Source organism: Cibotium barometz, chromosome 23 (genome assembly GCF_041138505.1).
Source record: "Cibotium barometz isolate CiBa-2024 chromosome 23, ASM4113850v1, whole genome shotgun sequence".
NCBI classification, from domain to species: domain Eukaryota; kingdom Viridiplantae; phylum Streptophyta; class Polypodiopsida; order Cyatheales; family Cibotiaceae; genus Cibotium; species Cibotium barometz.
In genome coordinates this window covers 48,071,015-48,092,449 of record NC_141068.1, presented here as the reverse complement: position 1 = coordinate 48,092,449, position 21,435 = coordinate 48,071,015, and the positions used below count along the sequence as shown (strand labels likewise).

Below are 21,435 nucleotides of genomic sequence, written 5' to 3'. Positions count from 1 at the left end.
GCTCACAAATGCCTTGAAAATTGAAGGCATGCTTGGCGCTATGGGAAAGTACAGAGCTGTGAAAAGGAGAAAACAGCTATCTACAGGCACTCAAGGAGGCTGGTAGGAAGAGTGAACGATGAACCACTCCGGAGGAGCATAGTGCCATGACACAGCCCCAGCGGTGTGCTTGAAGAACAATGAAGCCCGCCCCCAATGCCTAATGAAATCAAATCTGCGCTGCTTTGCAGCTCTAGCTGTACCTGATGAATTGTCCCACTGACTACGAAGAGTGTGAACAAGCTCTGTTCATATCATAGTGAGAGTCTGAGAAGTCGATGAAGGATCTGCACTCAGCACATGAGAACATCGGCATTTCCAAATGCACCATAAGGAAATGCTGACAAGTGGAGAAAATGGGCTCTCTAGTCTGGGTAGTAAAGTCATGAACACCATGCGGCAGCATAGAGAGAAAGGCTTGGCTATGACCAATACCTGACAACATGAAGTTTGGATCCTCATGCTCCCCCTCAAAGAAAAGATGAGAGCCAGGAAACTGAAGAAAAGATGAGAGCCAGGAAACTGAAGAAAAGATGAGAGCCAGGAAACTGAAGAAGCCAAGATACCCTAGTCACATTGAACGCGCAGTTTCCTGGCTCTCATCTTTTCTTTGAGGAGGAGGATGAGGATCCAGTCTTCATGTTGTCAGGTATTGGTCATAGCCAAGCCTTTCTCTCTATGCTGCCGCATGGTGTTCATGACTTTACTACCCAGACTAGAGAGCCCATTTTCTCCACACTTTTCAGCATTTCCTTATGGTGCATTTGGAAATGCCGATGTTCTCATGTGCTGAGTGCAGATCCTTCATCGACTTCTCAGACTCTCACTATGATATGAACAGAGCTTGTTCACACTCTTCGTAGTCAGTGGGACGATTCATCAGGTACAGCTACAGCTGCAGAGCAGCGCAGATTTGATTTCACTAGGCATTGGGGGCGGACTTCATTGTTCTTCAAGCACACCGCTGGTACTGTGTCATGGCACTATGCTCCTCCGGAGTGGTTCATCGTTCACTCTTCCTACCAGCCTCCTTGAGTGCCTGTAGATAGCTGTTTTCTCCTTTTCACAGCTCTATACTTTCCCATAGCGCCAAGCATGCCTTCAATTTTCAAGGCATTTGTGAGCGTACAGTACACTCTCTGTTTCTTCATTGAATGTTCACATTACAGAAAACAAGAAATATTTGTGAGTTTTTGGATTTGGTTTCATCTGTTTTGATTGGTTCCAAAGTTTTTACATATATCTCATGAATTTGCGCATAGGCATATGCTTGGCCAAGCTATTACGTGTGGCCCGTTGTAGTAGCCCTAGAATATCCTAGCTAGTATTAGCAAGCACCACAATGCAAATTTTGCTTTAGTTCATTCAGAAAGGTAATGCAGGCATGCAAACAGAGAGCCGAGCATGAAACATAACATGGTTTTATGGTCACGTATGCCATATGGTTGCGGCATCTACCATACTGCAACCATATTTCCATACTTGTATGCATATGCTGTATGCTTGCCGTATGAAAAAACCATGCTCCCAGATTTGGTTGTTTGGTCAGCCTTTCTGTGTCATCATAAAAGTGTGGGAACGGCTTGTTAAGCTTGGTAAGTTCACTGTTAAGTACATAAGCAGTTGTTTTGTAAAAACTCAGCTCGGTAGGTTCTGGCACTTGTCTCAGCAATCCCTGTACTTACTGCATCAACCTCGCGGTTCTCTACAACAATCAACTCCCCCCGGGTTTTTCTAGGAATGCTGGTGGCTAGCGGTTCCTTTTCATGAGCATCAATTAGCTGAGCCTGTTCCTTAGTAGTATTTAGGTCCTCTTGGGCCTTGAGCAACTTCTCTCTGAGTGTTACATTCTCACATGTTGTTTCATAGTAGAGAGTTTTGAATTTATTCACAAAAGCTCTAGAACAAATACGGGCTCCTCCATGAGAAACTTACATGAAGCTTCTTGAACTTCACTTGACACAAGCACACGTGTCCATGGGGTACACATCAATACCTACTTGGTTCTCACGCCCTTGATGGAAAGTAGACGATATGAACACTTGAGACACTTGCACAACACTTGAGATAAAGAGAAATGGAGCTAGTGCGCTCCTACACAGAGAAGGCATTGAACCGGAACCTCCTTGCGGTATGTCTTTATTTGTTAACAAAAGCTCTAGTACCAATACATGCTCCTCACGAGAAAAACTTGCATGAAGCTTCTTGATATTCACCCGACACAATCACACGTGCCCATGGCGTACACAACCATCAACACCTACTATTGCACCTTAGGTTTCTTATGCCCTTGTCTTGCTTGGTTTTTCACCCAAACAAGGATGCAAAAGTGAGCCCAAGGCTATCTTTTATACATCCTGGAAGACAAGCAACTTCCTTTATTTTTAACACAAAATAAAGCTATTTTAACTAGAAAAAACTAAATTCTCATACTCTCTCTGTAGATTCTCATTCACGCATGCAAAACAACAAGCATTCAAAACATGTACCAAACATGGCATAGAATAGCATGTAAGCAATCCAACAAAGCAAACATTCCATGCACAAGCAAGGCATGAGTTTAGTATGTAAAGAAAGCCTACCATCATGCATGCCCTAGCATACATGCACGACCCCTTTTTACACATGTCTACACACACTTATCATCATGCACCAATACCTTCATGTGCAAAATCCTAACATGTAACTTCATGTACAAACCCTAGGGCCAAGCACACATGGAAGGCATGCATTGTGAGGACAAGGGGGGTCATATATATAGAGAGCTAGGAGCTAAGTTGCATTATTCGTTATTCGACATTCAATTTATTCACAAATTAAAGGCGTATTTTATGATAGAGGTTATTGTTCGATCGAAATATACGTGGACACATCACGTATTTTCAAATATACGATTTTCCACTTACATTTCGATCGAAAGACTTTCGATCGAAATGTAAGTAGTATAAAAATCCCCAAATCTAGCTTGGGGACTCATTTGAACTGCCATTTTACTGACCCCGCTCCTAGGTATGCAAGGTAATGGCTAAAGTCATAAAAAATCTTGTAAAGTTTTTTTAAAATATTAATAAATGAAATTAATATAGATTTAACTTATCTTATATTTAAGATAAATTTAGGTTAGCTTTTTATCTCGTGTTAGAGCTTAGTCTCACACTTTAGATAAAATTGTAGTTGCTTATCTTTTTGTGTTCGAGCTGGTCTCACACTCTAATATAAATGTAGATCATAGTTGTTTATCTTTTTGTGTTCGAGCATGATCTCACTCTCTAAGATAAACATAGGTTTTAGTTTTTGGTTTATTTTGTTGTGTTCGAGGCTAGTCTCACACTCCAAGATAAATTTAGGTTTAGCTTTTTATTTATCTTTTTGTGTTCGAGCATAGCCTCACACTCTTAGATAAATATCCGTTTTAGTTTTGAGTTTATCTTATTGTGTTCGACCAAAGTCTCACACTTTATGATAAATTTAGAAATTAGATGATATCCAATATCGTATTGAATTTGGATATAGCCACTCACTCTATTTGCTTTCTTGCTCGTAGGTTACAAACATGGTTCGTGGGCAAGAATGGTCGTATGTAGATGAACTAGTTCTAGGCAAAAATACCTCACATATTCACTGTAAAAGTTGTGGCCATACTTTTCATGACAATGCAACTAGAATTAAAGAACATCTTTTTAATATTGGAGTCAATGTTAATGGTGATGTTCCTCTCCACCTGGTGATACACATGTGCGCTTGCAGAAATATGCTACAAACCTTAAAGCAAGTGCATCATAGGTGAAGAAGAAAATAAAGCAAGGCATCAGATGTGGAGCCTCAGTTGAGTGCACACCTGAAAGTACGAAGGTTGAGGAAGAAGAGCCTAGGGATTATATATCTCCATGTATGGGTCAAAACTCTCGTGTCCAAAGCTCATATGCAATTTCAATGTCAGGCCATGCAATAGATCAATGCTTGCAGAATGCATTTGATAAACAATCAATGCTCGAATTACACTTAAAGTGGACTGGCATGTGGTATATCATTTAATGTGATTCGTAATCCTATCTTCCAGGATGCATTGATGAGTACTGCAAAGAAGGATTTTGTTATGCCCGATTACAATAAAATGCGTACAGAATATGTAGACAAAGTGAAGAGTAGCACATAAGCTATACTTAAGTGAACTGTGCTATACTTTGTGCTAATGTTTGGATGCACAATATCTTTAGATGGTTGGACCAGTTGCCAAAAGAAACCATTGATTAATATTATGTGCATTTGACCTAGAGGATCTATATTTCTTGAGGCTATTCGGATACATCCCTCAAAGAAAAGACATTTGCTTATTTGTCAAAGGTATATGAGCGAGCTATTGCCAAAGTTGGGGGGCCAAAGAATGTTACAACTATTGTCACAAATAATGCATCCAATTATAAAGGGACAAGAAAAATATCCCGAGATAATATGGGTTTCGTGTGCATCACACACTTTGAACTTGTTATTGAAGGATATAGGAAAGATGCCTTTTATAAAGCGGACTCTATTGAATGCTGTGGTGAAGTTTATAAGGGAGCATCAATTTACATATGCCTTATTTTGTACCAAGTCACCCACGAAGACCTTCAGATTTTTTGTGCCACGCGTTTCGCTACTGCATATTATGTATTGAGTACATTGTTAACATTGCGGCCAAATATAAATGAAACAGTGGCAGATAGACGTTGGGATGCATGGATTGCAAAATATCCTAGCTATCACACTGTAAAGTGTGTGCAACTAGTTCAGCCGCCAAATTGGTGCAATGTAGAAAAAATTGTGGGAGTGTCAAAGCCCTTTGTTGAATTGCTACGTATTGTTGACACTGACAAGTTTGTGTTTGGCAACGTATATTGGTTAATGTCTAAAGCTATTCGCCAAGTAAAATAATTTAACCAATTTACTACAAGGGAGAAATCAGAGCTTGTTACAGTTACAAATTCTCGTTGGGCACAGATGCATACACCTTTGCATGGAGCTGCGTTTGTACTGGATCCCAAGTTTCAGATGTTTGGACAAGCAGCAAATAGTGAGGTTATGAGTAATTTTAAAAAAGTCTGCTTGCAATTATTATCAGGAGATGACGGTAAAGAAGCATTCCATCAAAGAGTCGATTATGCTAATAGACAGGGTATGTTTGGGGACCCTTGACACATTGACGCAATCAAGAAGGTAAGTGCTCCAATATGGTGGAAGGAGTATGGCGGTGACAAAATAGAGCTACAACATGTAGCTACTCATGCGTTATCAGTTACAGCATCAAGTGGAAGTTGTGAGCGAAACTGGTCTGTTTTCAACTTTGTGCACACGAAATTGCCTAAATCCTAATCGTGTAGCTGACTTGGTATATGTTTTTTGCAACATGTGTTTAATCCATGCTCCATCTAAAATAGCTACAAGAGCAACATAAGCGATCTTTGGAGCTTTTCAAACTCATGAGACTCTCGCAATAGAGTAACAGAGTGATGATGAAATGGAATGGGAGCTTGCTTCTGAAAGCTCGGACATTGAGGAGGTAGACGATATGATCCCGGTGTTAGATGAGCTTGGAGTAGCAAGTGAAGATTTGAATATTTGAAGAATGATGTGTTTACTTGCCTCTTTAGGGATCTCCTCTTATGCATCAAAGTTAATGCTACTCTTGCTTACGCTACCCTTGCTTATGCACACTTATTATCTACTTTAGTGTCTCTAACATTTCTAGCCATGTAATTTTGTGTATAACTGTACCTTTTTGACAGAGGAAAGTAGAACTTTGAGCTATTTCTTCAGACTCTAACTAATAGAACTGTGTGTGTGCATGTGTGGCATGTTGATCACTTTGAGATATTTCAGACTCCAGTTAATAGAACTGTGTGTGTGTATGTGTCATATTGATCACTTTGAGCTATCCAATCAATAGAACTGTGTGTGTGTCATGTTGAGAGAGAGAGAGAGAGAGAGAGAGAGAGAGAGAGAGAGAAGTAGCCAATGGTTTGTGCAAGTGATGGCCCTTGGTCGATGTGGAAAGCTAACCCTTTGATGGGATCTGAATGTGTGGTCCACTCTGGAAAAGCCAGCAGCATGTCGATGATGAGTTTGAAAAACCTGCGAGTGGCGACGATGGTAGGGTTTGGGACCTGTAGGTATTCTTGGTTGAAGCTTTCCATAACTTTGATCATCCATTTTTCGGTGACTGGTTGCTGATGTGGTGGTGGAGCGAATGATGGGAAGTTGTAAAGCATACTTGGACATTTGGTTTTTTGTAACTTCCAAAACTCCTCCCAGCTCCAGCGACGGGGTATGGGGAAGTATAACCCTGTGATCCTTATCTGCATTGGTGCCTTTGGAATAGCCATGGCTTGCGCCATTTTGGTTGGCCTTTGAGTTCAGCTCTGGTAGGAGGTGCTTTTGCTTCATTCGGGTGTTGGTATCCTGCCCGTGTAGAGTGGGTGGGGTACTTGCTGGAGTAGGTATTGCGGTTGACACGGAGAAGGTAGAGTCAAAGTAAGCGGATATCCAGCTTCTGCGTGTTTTCAGGCTCTGTGTTGAGGAAGAGGATATCGACGACGGGGGTATCTAGGACCTCATTGAACGTGCAGATGTTCAATGGGTCCTCCCATTGTGGTGTGGTTGAGGGTGGTAGTATTTTTGCTTCTGGAACGGAAATCCTTGCGGTGTTCCTGTTGAGGGGATCTGGCCTTCCTCTGGTGGTGAAGTTGCCTCTGTAGGTGAGGGGGGTGTGGGGGTTGGTGGTTGAGGTTGAGCGAGTGAGAGGGGGGGTATGTCCACGGGTTGCGGGACATCCTTTGGCGGAATGACGGTAGGGGTTGGTAAGGTGGTGCCGGGGGGTGCTAGAGTAAAGATTAATGGTGAAGAGGGTGGGGGGTGGTGAGGAGATGATGGGGGTGGTAGAGGAATGGGCTGTGGAGTGGTTTTGGTGGTTGCGGGAAAGAGTGTGAGGGTGGTGGGCGACCATGACAAGATTTCAATGGCGTCGAAGGGTGAAGCACCGCCTTGGTGAGGTAGGGTGGGTTGAGGGCTTTGCTGTCCATGTCGCTCCTCTGCTGGGTCGGAATTTCCTTCAGCGCCATTGGAGTCTTTTGGTGTGTCGGGGCTGTGAAACCCCCCCGCCGCGTCCTCGTCTTGGTCAAATGTTGAGGGCGGAAATAGAGTGATAGCTTTGAGGAACTCTTCCTCGCTGGGGTTTGGGTAGGCCACCTCCTGCGTTGTGAAGTCAAGGATCTTCTACTTTTCCTGTTCGTGTATGGATGTCATCACTCTATAGTAGAGGGTGACAATCCCTTGTGCATGATAAGTTGGGTTTTTAAAGTCAATCAGGCGGCTTTATGTGGCGATGACTGCATCCTTGCCTTCAGTCTCCAGCCAATGCACTGTCTCCTGTAGATCCTGCATGGTAAGGAGGACAGGTGGCAGATCTACCGGCTTCTCGAGGTTGATGTAATCCTCGTCAATCTATGTAGTGGCATCGGACAAGACGCTGCACCATGATTGGAGGTTCATGGCTATGGGGTGCCGAGGTAGCTTGTAGATTTGATCTGCATGTTGGAGCTCAACTTGGCCTTGAAAGAACCCCATAGCCATGGTCGCAAGGGCTGGATCCCGCTGCTTGTCGCACAGAGCTGTGATGATTGCTGTTGTGAGTGGTTTGTTGAGCTCAAAATCAAATTGTAGCATATGTAAGCTTATAGCCTTCCTCCTGAGCTCAAGTAATGATGAAGGAGTGTATGGGCCATGGCTCATGAGGGGTAGGCCTATTGCAGCGTCCATCAAAACATCTAACTTGTCCTGGACTTTATCTAAATGATGTAGTGCCTGTGAAGTTCCCGCATCTTCCCTCTCTTTAGCTGCTCGGAGTATTTGGAGTTGTTGGCATTGATCCTCGAGCATTTGCCACAGCTTGGTGATTTCTTTGTCCTTGGTGATGGCCAGGCTTTCAGCAGTTTGTAGAGCTTTGGCGTTGACTGCTATTTCCTCTGCATGCAATCTGGTGATTCTCTGTAGCTTCTCTCCTTTTTCTATGTTCTCCCTCCTTGCCAAATGCACCTGGTCTTGAGCGTCGATGGAGAGGGTTCTCCACCTATCAGCTTCCGCCTCACTGGTCTGGCGTGCTTGCTGGAGCTGGGTTACTTCTATCTGGAGTTGGGTTAGCTGGTCCTCATAGTTGTTGTTCCGTGCAGCAAGTGCCTCGATTGTATTACTTTGAGCCCTGTTTTTTGCTATGCTAGCATCCAGTTGATTGAGCACATGAGTGTGTGTCCTTTGTAAATCTGCATGTTGTTGCTGAAGTTGTTGCAGCTGTTTGTGGTCCTCAAATCTTTGGTCTGCCCGACGCTCCATCAATAATTGTATGTTGCATACATTACTTTGGAGGAGGCCAAGGATACCTGTCTCCAGATCAGGCATTTCCCCCTGAACCTGTTGGATACCCTCTAGAAAAGCTTCCTTGGAGTAGAGCTTTCCGTCCTTTATCCATTGTTGGCATGCCAGTGAATTGGCCTGGCTCGATGCGAGCTGATCCAGTGTCTGCTGGATGTTTCTGGCTGTGGCTGAAGATGAGGCTTCCCCCCTTTGGGTCCCTGTGGCTCCAAATAAATACTACATGTAGTCCGGCGTCCCTATTCCTGTGGAGGCCTCTGGCTGTTGTAGATGTTGTGGGGTGGGAATGTGTGAGGGTATGTCAATGGGATCTTGGGGGAGGCTGCTTTCGGGTGTATCCCCCCCTGGAACTCCTCCTCCTGTTGTAGGCTCCGCTCCTATCTGAGGGTCCATGTGCTGCCTCTTTCTAAGGGGATCCCCTGTTTCCGAGGGTCCTTCCGCGGCTTCAGTGGCTATCTCTTCAATGTGTACTGTTGGGGGATCTGGGTGATGTCCTCCACTGCTGGCAGCATCCATCCAGCAGTCTAGTAGATGATCCTTGTTAATAAGGATGCTGCAGCGAACTTCATCCGTCGGTTCTCACATATGCTCTGTAATTCGGTATGCAAATAGGAGCCCCAGTTTTTACAGGCTTGCATTCAACCACCCGATTGAGGATATCGGTTTTACAGGTATTGAACCTGTCGGGGTAGTGTAGCTGGGTGACCATTGTCAAGACTTGTGCGGGCAATACAAGTTCTGGTTGTTGGATATCCTCCCACTGTATAAAGGCTCCACGGATCCTCTTGACATTCACCACACCCTGGATTACTGGGTGAATGTTCCTGTATTGCTTGTATTTCTCTTCGATGAGTGGTAAGTGCAAGGCCCTGCAAATGTTCTGTTGGGATAAGTGAATTCTAACTTCTTCGTCTCCCTCTCCCAGCACCTTGCCTACCATAGTTCGGGAGTTGTAAGAACTGATAAATTGGATGCACTTGGGGATGTCCAGACCCCAGGGCGGCAGCTGTGCAAAATCACCTAGCCCCATGCTCTACATGTATGGAAGGACCCGGGCATCCTGGAGCAGCCTGTGGCATTGGGGGGAGTGGTAGCAGAGTCTGAAAGTGATGCCAGTAGCGTTCTCCATGCTACTGTGTGTGACAACACCATCGACTAACTTCAGATCGTCTTTGCTGATCCACGATTTGTCTTTCTCCTCGAATGAGTGCTCGACGTAGGGAGGGACAGATGCCTTCCTCTTGCGGGGGGATGGATCAGCCATGATGAGAGTGTTAAGGATTGCAGAGAGTTCTATTGCTCAAAGATCAAATTCTAGTAAAAATTTGCAAGAGTTTGGCTCCAGAGCAATAGAAAAGTGAGAAACTGAGTGTGGGGCAGTGGTTTTTATAGTTGCTGAGGATGCACGCGTTCATCATCAGGATGCATGTGTTCATCGATGGAGGATGAACGCATACATCGTCAGGATGAACGGTCGTGATTTGTGAGGATGAGCACGCTCATCGTCAAGATGAACGGTCATAATTTGTGAGGATGAGCGCGTTCATCGTCAGGATGAACGATTGTGATTTATGAGTGAGGATGAGCGCGTTCATCGTCAGGATGCACGCGTACATCTCGATGGAGGATGAACGTTCGTAATTCTTCAGGATGAGCGCGTTCATCATCAGGATGAACGCGTTCATCCTGACTTGTGGAAAAAATGAGATTTTGCTCATTTTTGATTTTTTTGATTTTCTTGATTTTGTGCACACTGTGCTCTCATCTCACTTGAAAGGATGCTTGTGTACTCAGTGATGCAACCTGGCGATGGGTCGTATCCTAGGCCAGGTTGAAACCCGCTAGAATCTCCCCATCCGGAAATGTACCAGGCCTAGCCTATGTGAGTGCCTAATGCAGTTTGGACAAAGCAAGTAAGGGGTAAATATGCTTGAGTAGTTCACCAACTCACCTGTCTCCCTGCTTTCTTCGACATTTTTCTTGTCTGCTTTCTTCGACTCTCTTTGACCATTCCTTCTCACAGTTTTGTGAGGGTGGCCGGTGAGGTTATTGACGTTTTTTGGCAAAGAGGTTTAATTTCTTCCATGCTGACATGAATGTATTGCTTGCCTGTTCAGAGTTTGTGGGTGCCAGGGGTGGCTTATTGGAAGTGGAGGCATCATAGGGTGATTGTAGGGTTTTCACATCTAGGGTCGGGTTCATTGCCTGGGTATTCCTTTTGACCACCAAATCTTTTCCTTCTGTAATGCCCTTTTTTGAAGTTCCCAAAAGTACTTGTCTCGGAACAAAACATAGGGGTGTTACAGGCTTGGGTTCCTTGTTGAGGGACTTGGGAATCCATTTCTGTGTTGGTTTGGTAGCTTTTGGTGCCTTTGGCCTTGGCGCTGGTGGTTTGGGCGTTTTCAGGGTTGTGGTTTGCCGTAGGTCGACTGGTGATGTCTTTGGTTGCTTTGGCAGCCATAGTTGTGTTCTTCCTTTGTAATATCCTTGAGCAAGAAGGCTATCCTTGGGTACATAATGCTGGGTTATCGACCATTGGGTGTCGGCGTAGGTTGGGTAGCAGTTGTCTTCTTCACTTGCTTGGCTGGTCTCTCCTTTGGTCTTGGTGGCTGGGGTACTCCTGGCCTCCGTGGAATCCATAGCTTGGTGCACTTCCCTGTGTAACCTTGCGACCTTAGAAGGTCCTTGCAAACCCACCATTGGTTTCCTCGATGATGATAGACTGCTTGTTGCGGCTTGGGGGCTGAGTGCTTTCTTAACTCAGCTGTTGGCACTTGTGATTGTGTTGAAGACTCATCACCTTGGGGTTTGTGCAGTTGTTGGGGGACAGAGTTGATGTTGTTTATTTCCTGTACCTTCGGGGTTTCTTCTGTCATGAGGACCGTGACTTTTCCAGTGGCTAGTTGGAGGATTGCCATTCTTGTTTCCCAATCGATTTGGCACTTGTTGTGGCCCATCCAATTCCTTCCCAACAGTAATTCCTCAGTCATGGTACTTGCACTCATTACATAGAACTTCCCTTCCAAAGGGTTATTTCCAATGTGAAATAGAATTGTGCAAGTGCCTAAACACGGTGTGGTGTTGGCATTTATTGCTTGTACCAAGGCTTGTGTAGGGCATAATGTCGGTTTCCCCAATGTTTCCCATGTTTCATATGACATTAAGTTATGACTCGCGCCAATATCTAGCAATGCTGATTTTTGAACTAAGCGCTTGGGGTTTGTATACCCACCCAAAGTCGAGCTGGCTGCACCTCCCATTCTTCCTCTTGTAAGTCAATAACTTGTGCCATATTGATTTGGAGAATTTGTAATTTTCTTTTTTCTTCACGCGCCTTGGCTTCACGTTTTGCTTCGCATTTTAATTCCTCCCATTATCTCCTCTCCTCCTTTTTGAGGTGTAACGCCTGTAGCATATGCTCCGTTAAAGGACCATAAAAGGCTCTAAGATGACTTCCGTTGATGTAGCCTTCCATCTCCATGCCGTCAAGTGTGGAAAGTTTTACAGCACCTTGGGATGTGATTTCAACCACTTGGAAAGGTCCTAGTCCTCTATACTTGAGCTTACGCTTTTGGCTTTTTACACTATACAAGAGGACTAGACTTCCCACCATGATGTCTTTCTCCTTTAGTTGGTCACATCAAACCACTATTTTCGTTTGAACTTTTCCACTATCATATGCCATGAACAGCCTGTAATCTAGTTTCGTCTAATTGCTCCAGGGCCAGTAGTCTGTCAGAAAGCATGCTTCCTTCCAATCTTTCCTTTACTGCTATTCAAAGATTGGCGACTAGAAACTCCATAGGCATTACCGCATGTAGTCCATAGGCTAGGTGGAACGGAGTAAACCCAGTGCCAACCTTATATGCAGTCCTATAAGCCCATAAGCCTGAGAGGAGTTTCTTGTCCCAATCTGTTCGACTGGCCTCTACTGTTTTAGTTAGGATGGAGCAGAGCACCTTGTTAGTACTCTTTGCTTGTCCATTGGCTTGTGGGTAGTAAGGGGTGGATTTATGATGCATAATCATGAATTCGCTCAGTAAATGGCTTACCACTTCATTAATGAAGTGACTTCCCCTATCACTGACTAATTCAAGAGGACAGCCAAACCTTGTTATGATATGGCAAAAAAGAAACTTGGCTGTTGTTCGTGCATCTGCCTTCTTCGTGGCTTTTGCTTCGGCCCACTTAGTGCAATAATCCGTGGCAGCAATGATATATCTCGCTTGAGTGCATCTTGCTGCAGGGCTGATTGGACCTATAAAATCTAGGCCCCATTTCTCAAACGGTTGCCAAGATATGATTGGAGTTAGTGGCATTCGATCTTTCTTCTGGGGGTTGGATGTTCGTTGGCATTCATCGCACCTTTTAGTGAATTCTGGTGCATCACCAAATAGTGTGGGCCACCATAGCCTTGCATGAAGAACTTTTCTAGCAGTGATGTCAGCTGCAAAATGTCCTCCTGCTAGACTAGCGTGAGCTAATTCCAATGTTGATATATAATTGCTCTCAGGAACACACTTCCTTAGAATCCCATCCTTCCCTTGTCTGTACAACTCTCCTGTGATGAGTTGATAAGGTGCTATTTTTTTGATCAAGCATCGGGCTTGATCTGCTTTAAGGTTAGTATCCCTTAAGGTTCCATTAGCAAGGTAGTAAACAATATCCTCAGCCCACTCAGGGACTATGCTAATGGAAAAAAGTGCAGCGTCTGGGAATTCATCATCAACTCCTAGTGGTGGTTCACCATTAGGAATACGAGACATATGATCTGCATGCACATGTTGCGATCCTTTCCGAACAATAATTGTGAAGTCAAATTTCATGAGGATTAGTAGCCATCGTGATATACGTCCCGTAGCACATGGCTTGTTTTGACAAGATAGAGCAACGCTTGGTGATCAACATAGAACACAAACTTGTTAGCTAACAAGTAGTGTCTAAACTTCTTGACGGCATACACCATAGCAAGGTCTTCTCTTTCCGTGTTTGTGTAATTTTGCTCAGCGTCATTGAGTTCGCGGTTGGCGAAGCTAACAGGAAAATCCATGTTATGCTCCCCAGGTTGTGCCAATACGCATCCAATAGCATAAGCTGATGCATCAATGTGGACATGGAATGGGATGTTCCAATGAGGACTACGAAGAATGGGGGCGCTTGCCAATGCATTTTTCAAGGTTTCAAATAATTGTTGGCATTCCTCGGTCCATTCAAAGGCTATTAGAAGTCTATACAAGGGTCTTGCTATGTTGGCATAGAAGACGATGAATCGTCTGTAGTAGCCAACATGTCCCATGAAGCATTGTACTCCCTTGTAATTCGTTGGGGGTGGCAGGTCTAATATTAGCTTCACCTTTGCTTCATCTGTTGAGATCCCATGTTGGGATACAATATGCCCTAGGATGACTCCGTGTTTTACCCAAAACTGGCATTTGAGGGGGTTTAACAATGTGGTACAACCTGCATCTTTCCAAGACCTTACGTAGACACCCATTTTTCCCTGGGAATGCCCGATCCATGGTCATTCCCGGCTGTCATGGCCGTAGGAGAGTGGGAGCTCCATTCCCACTGTTGAGTTGTCTGTCATCTAACAGCTATTGAGTTAGATTCTACAAATAAAAACCTTTTGATTGTATGGCTGAAATCCATCCTCCCATGACCCTAAGCCATGAGCAAGTTTACTAGAATGGCAAGCTGCAAGAATCCGTGTACTTCACTGCCAACAAAATGATGACACTATTAGGGAAACATAGGGAAAGGATATATTTTTCAAGCTTGGTAAATGTGTCACTCTATCACTTGATAAGTTTCAAATGCATTCAAAATGCCATTAATGATGTATTTGGGCATTTGTTTTCCATGTGCAATTGTGCTATTAAGCTCACCAAAAATTAGAATACATGAAACATTGGTACACAACATAGAAATGTACAATACCTTGTCATCTCTTTGCACATGTTGGAAGAAAGTTTAACTTGAGAGATGCCACTACAAAGCTTTTATGAGAGATTAATCAGCCTTGCTAGCTCTGGTGGTACCAGATGTGCAAAGGAGAGCTACAACATTTCAATGGTGTCAAACAATAGAGTGATTTAATAGAAGTTAAATGGTTGCATAATATAGATGGACATATCTCCAAATGTATTTAAGGCAAGAAGGTGAGGTAAGTGGCAAAAAGTTTTCATGTTAAGTTCAAGGATGTTTGACCAAATAACAATGACACATGGATAGACGTTTCATAAATTTAGAGCGAGCATACTTGCAAGAGAGAGGTTGAGTAGTAGAAGCAATAGAGTTTATAAAAGGCACATCTTCTCCATTATGAGTACTTGCAAAGTTAGGGGGCGCAAGCTCAATTCAACAATGGCTCAAGTTCAAAGTGATTGCAACATGCTATCATGGCAATGTCTTCTAGATATCCACCATAATCGAGAGTCTAGAACTGTGTTTGTGTCGCAGAGGGTATTAGTACATCTTCATATTCTCTAAAACAAAAAAGCCCCAAGCTAGTCTCTACATACACAACCTTTTTCCAATGCCCCTGCATCGCAATCTCATCATGGATTAGTTTCCCCTTGACAACAGCTCCAATTGCAGCAGATGCTTTCAAGCCATAGGTGTAGGTTACTACCTCTAGAAGGATGCCCTCAAGTTGCATCTACTCAAAGCAATTCAAAGCTTACTAAGCTTGACCTTCTTGTAAATATCCTGTAGTCAGTATGTTCTTAGAGATAACATGCTGAGAAGGCAACCCCTCAAGCACTTGTTGTGCCTTCAAAACAGCACCGCACATCAACAAGAGCACTGCCCAACACAATCTCATCATAGATTTGTTTCCCCTTGTCAGCGGCTCCTATCATGGCACACGCTTTCAAGATGCAGGTGTAGGTACTTGACGGGGAAGGATGCCCTCACACTGATTCTGCTCGAAGTGGTCCAGAGCTTGCTCAACTTGACCTTCTTGTGCATATCCTGCAATCAGTGCATTCCAAGACACAATATTCTGAGCAAGCAGCCCCTCAAGCACTTGTTGTGCCTTTGAAATAACATCGCACTTGGAATACATGTCCATAAGAGCATTGCACTTTGTAGCAATCCCTACCTCATAATCTTGTCATGGATTTGTTTCCCCTTGTCAACGGCTCCAATTGTGGCACATGATTTCAAGATGTAGGTATAGCTTACTGCATCTGTAATAAGGATGCCTTCACATTGCATCTATTCAAAGCAATACAGAGCTTGCTCAGCTTGACCTCCTTATGTATATCCTGCAACAATCAATTGATTCCAAGAGACAACATTTTGAGAAGGCAGTCCCCCCAAGCACTTGTTGTGCCTTTGATACAGCATGATATCATTGTGTAGCAACCCCTGCCTTGAAATCATTGCATCTAGAAGGATGCCCTCGTTGTGCATGAAGTTCTTTCAATCCACAGAAAGTACTGTGGATTGAAAGTACTGTGAGTTATGTGGCATGCCCTCGCTGTGGATTGAAAGTACTGTGGGTTTGAGTTCTCATGAAGTTCCTACATTTATGAGCAGCTACCTAGCATGACCTTGTGCATATCCTGTAATCAGTGCATTCTGGGAGACAACATCCCAAGAAGGCAGCCAGTCAAGCACTTGTCATGCCTTTGAGAGAGCACCGCATTTGGCATACATGTCCGCTAGAGCATCGCCCAACACTCAATTTGTTTGCCCTTGTGAGCAGCCCCGATCGTGGCACAGGATTTTAAGATGCACGCGTAGGTTTCTGTAGGCTGGAATCTGTTATGCTCTTAGAGCAAGACCGTCCGCGCGCACGGACGGTCTGGGAGCTTGTCACCCAATATTCAAAAAAAAGACCATATCTAAACAGGGCTAGAAGAAAACAAACCTTTTTTAGAACCAATCAAAATAAGGGCATGTGTAAAAGTAAACTGGTTTTACTAGTGATTTTAATGTAAAATGCCGATTTTTTTAACTGAATTGACAAAATTATGGCCGATTTTCTTAAAGGCAAAGTAAATTTCCAGTCAGTAATATAATTTCCAACCGGTAAATATTCTTTTTTAATATAATTTCTCTTTTCACTAAAAAAAAAAGGCAAAGTAAATTTCCATCCAGTAATTCTCAATTTCAGTCCATGTTAATGCCGTTTTCTGCAAGCACTGTAGCCAAACTAGGCCAATGCTGTTATACATTAAAAAAAAAAACCATAGCTATATTGATCATTACATGAGCACACAGGCCATCCGCATGCGCGTGGACGGCCTATGTGCTCTGATCAATATGGCCATTGGCCTTGGCTATGAAAGCAAAAAGCAAAAAGGTGCCCTTTAATGGAACCCAAAAGAATGGACGTTTGGGTGCTCTCACAAGGCACACCCGGGCACACAAGTAACGGTTGCCAGGACTTGGGATTTATTCATAGACGGTTTCATAATATTCCACAAAAAAGAAGAAGAATGCATTGGTTGATAGGCGCTTAATTTTAAAGGATTTCAACATACAGTTTTTTAGTAAAATGCCGCTGCCTCATAATATTTGATAATGACCAAGCACTAATTAATGGCCAAGGAATGAGCAGGCAGACCGTCCGCGCACGCGCGGCTGCTCATGCCTTGGTCATTTTAGCCATTGGCCAAGGCTTGGCGAGGAGCAGCGGGTGCCAGCCCTTCAAAAGGGAGAAAGTGGAAGAGAGAGATTACCCTCGTGACCACATATTTTGTAAGAGCACCTTGCTTTATGCATGCTTTGTATCCCTTGAATCTCGTCATGCATTTGTCTTGCCTTATGTGTAGCAGCAACCTCTGCTTCACAATCCATCATGAATTTGTTTTCCTTCGTCAGCTACTCAGATTGGGAACATGCTTTCAAGATGCATATGAAAGTCACTGCATTTGGAAGGCTGACCTTATGCTGCTTCTCTTCAAAGCATTTGAGTGCTTACTTGGCGTAACCTTCTTGTGCATATAATGTCCACTAGAGCACCACCCTTGTAATCTCAGAATGGATTTGTTTGCCTTGTCCTTGATTTACAACCTCCTCACGGATTAGTTTCCTCTTGACTAGTACGGCTGATTCTGAACAAGATGCAAGTGTAGATCACTGCCTTGGAAAGATGTCCCCATGCTGCATCCCTTCAAAACAGTCCAAGAAGGCAGCCCATCGAGCCTTGTTGCAGCACAACACTTGCATACATGCCCACTAGAGCAAAGCCCAACACAATGTTGTTCTGCGGCAACCAGGAAAGGCTGATAGGAAACAACCCCGCGCTTGGCAACATGTCCACTAGAGCACCGCCCTGCACAATATTATGCTCCAACAGCTCCTGCCTTGATATCGCATCATGGACTTTCTTCCCCTTGGCTTGCGGTTGGCAGAAGCAGCCCCTGCATTACAGTCTCGATAGGGATTTGTTCCCTTTTGGTAGTGGCCAAGAGAGAGAGAGCGGGAGAGTGGGAGAAAACAAGCAGTAGCCCTGCACGGCCAGAAAAGCAGAGAGAGAGAGAGAGAGAGAGAGAGAGAAAGAGAGTGTATGGGCATTTGGGCTACTGCAGTCTTTCATGGCTCATAACAGCACCGTCCTTTCTCACGCGTAATTTGATATCTTATAATCAACTTTGTGGTTTTAAACTCATGGCTTTTGCACTGTATGATGTGTTTGGACAAGGCTTGGCCAATGGCTTGAAGAGCATACAACTCATATGATCTTTGAAGAGCATACAACTCATATGATCTTTGAAGATCTTATACGATTGAAGAGCATACAACTCATATGGATGCAAGCAGCTCAAAAGAACCTTCATTAAACAAGGAAAGACTGGGCCTAGACAGTGAAAAGTAGTTTTAGGACCCATGAGCCAAGCTCACTCACAAAGGTGCAAGACTGTCAATGAATTGAAAGATATCATGGGAGAAGCCTCACAAATAAAGCAAGATCTCATTGTGGCAAAGTCGGAGTTGCATTTAGTACGATGGGATTGAGATATCAACAAAGCAGTCCTTAGATGCTAGAGAACAGTGCAAGGTACCTACTCAAGAGAATGATTAGCTGAGAGAGTTAGCCACAACATCACTCTTCTCTGAAGCATATCAAGTACCACAAGAGAGTTAGCCACAATAGCACCCCTCATTGAGCATATCAAGCCTTGGGCTCTCTCTCTCTTTCTCTCTCTCTCTCTCTCTCTCATATAAGAACAAGCAATACGAAATCAGTGAGCAAAGCAAGACGAAATTTATACCCACCCATGCAAATAGATTGGTCCCCCTACCAAATTAGATGCAAAGACACTGAGATAAGATTTGCTTGCTCCTAACTATTGGCATATGTACAATGTTTGTGCATGGACTGCTGAAGTTTTAGGGCAGTGTGTTGCTTTGGGTTTGAATTAAAAGAAGCTACAGTTAACTTAACTGTAAGTTAACTACCAACCCCCTAGCCACATTAGTCTCTCTCTCTCTCTCTCTCTCTCTCTCTCTCTCTCTGTGACATCTCTGCATGTGAAGGTTTGTGTGTACTAGAGAGAGGAAGAAAGAGAGAGAATGGATTTGTGTGTACTAGAGAGAGAAGATTTTGTTTTATTGTGTATTTAAACAAAAGAGTAAACAATTACATGAAAACCATATGTAGTAAAAAATATGAGGAGAGTTAGCCAATTGGTAAGGTGTTCCATTTTGGGGACCACCTTTGTATTTTGTACCTTTATTCGTTTATAGTCATGTTTTTAAGCCAACAAGGCAAATGCCTCGGAAAACACACCTACACACACATAATTGTTTATGAAAAACAATAGTAGGTAAGAAAAAGATGTAGATAGGAGAGGGAATGTATGGTTATATAGTCTTATAGATGACTACCATGAGATAGTTGCACCACAGATCGATCAAATAGATTCTTTCATTTCTCTTTCCTCTAACGTAGAGCTATCTTAAGGTATAATGTAGTTCATTATCCTTTGCTTGAAAAGTATAAGTTTACGAGACCAACAAAAAAAGGGAAAATGGCAAATATTCTACTAACAAATTGTAAAATCGTACAAAATATTTGTTATCATGTTCTCAATAAAAATACTTAGTGCACACATTAATGGGTCCCCGTTGTTATCATAGATTCCACTATATGACACCACCCACATTCTTGAGGAACCCATGAAGACCTACTTTTCTATGGACAATTCAAATGATGAGGATTTGGATGATATGAGGAATTAAAATTGACACATAATGAAATGCTCTTATGAGGTCTCCTGTCTTTACCTTGCTCGAGGCTAAAGAGTCTCCCTAATGCCTCGATGAGACTACAAAAGACAAGTGGATTTACGAAGTCTATCGCTCAGGCTCAATCATGCTCGTATACGTAACAACTAGGGTTTAGGAGGCATACTTCCTTAGTGTCACCCAGGCCTTGTTTGTAAATTCATTTTTGTTGGAGTTAGTCATAGATATTTCTTCTATTCTAATCATGTCTTCTTCTTTATAGTATCATGAAGTGGACCCTTGTTGTCCTCAATGTTGTAATGGTTCGTGCCTGTTGCCAAATCGAACATGTAAGGATTCCCCTTGGAGTCCCGAACTCGATAGAGTCAAGGTACTATATGTTTTCCATGTGCTTTGCTTGACTTACTAAGCTACTCATGAATTTCTATTAAGTGCATCTATGAATGGATTGCTTTTGCAAGGCAAATACACACATAGAAATGGTATCTTTAGCGGGCTTGGTGATTGTTGCACTATATGATTTCTAGGTATAATAGTCCAAAGGTGCTCCTACAACTAGAGTACTCCCATTTGTGGTCGGGACTTTAGAATCCTCAAAATAGCTGGGGCTTATGAACTTTCAACATGTTTCTTGGTATGGTCACTTTCATGTGGTCTTTACTTCTTTTTTGCAGATCCATGTGAGGCAACATATATGTGCCCCTCTAAAGTATATGCAACACTTTTAATAAGGCAACACTAAAAAGGAATATGTTCACTTGCATCATGTTATGGTTAAATACAAAATAATTTTTATTTTAGGATTGTAAAAATATTTTATTTCTCTTTACTCACAAAAGATAAGGGTTCTTCTCTAAAAAATTGATGAGTGGTCACAAACTTGGTATCTTGCCTCTTCAATGTATGGAAGATTCCAATGTTGGAATCTTTGCTTTTTGATAGCCCAAAGAGATCGACTTTCTATGAGCACAAGATAATAATTTGAGCAAAAAAAGTAATGAGGTGTAATTATTACTTCTTTTTTTATGCTAGGAGGTGGTACTGATGCACAATATAGAATGTAATCTATTCTAGCATACTGATGCACATAGCGAATAGGGTACACACCCTCTCGAACCAAATGTATAAGCAACTAGTATTCATATCCAAACTCAGCTAATATAGGTATAGCAGATTGAAGCATGTGTGTGTGTTAAGGGGGGGGGAGAGAGAGAGAGAGAGAGAGAGAGAGAGAGAGAGAGAGTAAAGGTTAGAGAAAAAAATTCATGACTAATGAAAAGTTGAATAAATTGTCTCCCAATTGGTTCTGGGACCCGTTTCGCTAGCGAAACAAGGTTGGGAGCCATCTTAGAATAGATATTTTTTGGCTCCTAACCATGTTTCGCCAGCAAAACATGGTCTTAGAGCTAAAAAAAAACAAAAAAGGCAAAAAAAAATCTAGGATCTAAATAAAAGTTTAAAAAAAATTAAAATCATATTTTTAGCTCCCAACCATGTTTTGAAATTTTATTTTTATTTTTTTTAAGATAATTTTTTTTTGGCTCCGAGATCTATTTCGCCGACAAAACATGGTTGGGAGCCAAAAATGTATATTCTAAGATGGCTCCCTCTGATGCCTGTAAAAATAAAAAAATTAAATTAAAAAAATCTTTCAAAATAAAATTTTTCTAAATATTTTTTTAAAGATTTTGATGCTTTAAATACATATAGTTTTATCATGAAACATGTCTTGGAGGGATTTTTTTTTAATTATGATTTTTTTTGTAGTCTTATAGATAGTTTAATCAAGAA

The 21,435-nt window shown here is 42.7% G+C and overlaps 1 long non-coding RNA gene across 2 annotated transcripts in view; it reads left to right on the top strand.

The window, feature by feature from the left end:
• Positions 1 to 21,435, top strand: part of LOC147626027 (uncharacterized) — a 65,728-nt gene that overhangs the window by 43,401 nt on the left and 892 nt on the right. The window lies entirely within an intron of this gene.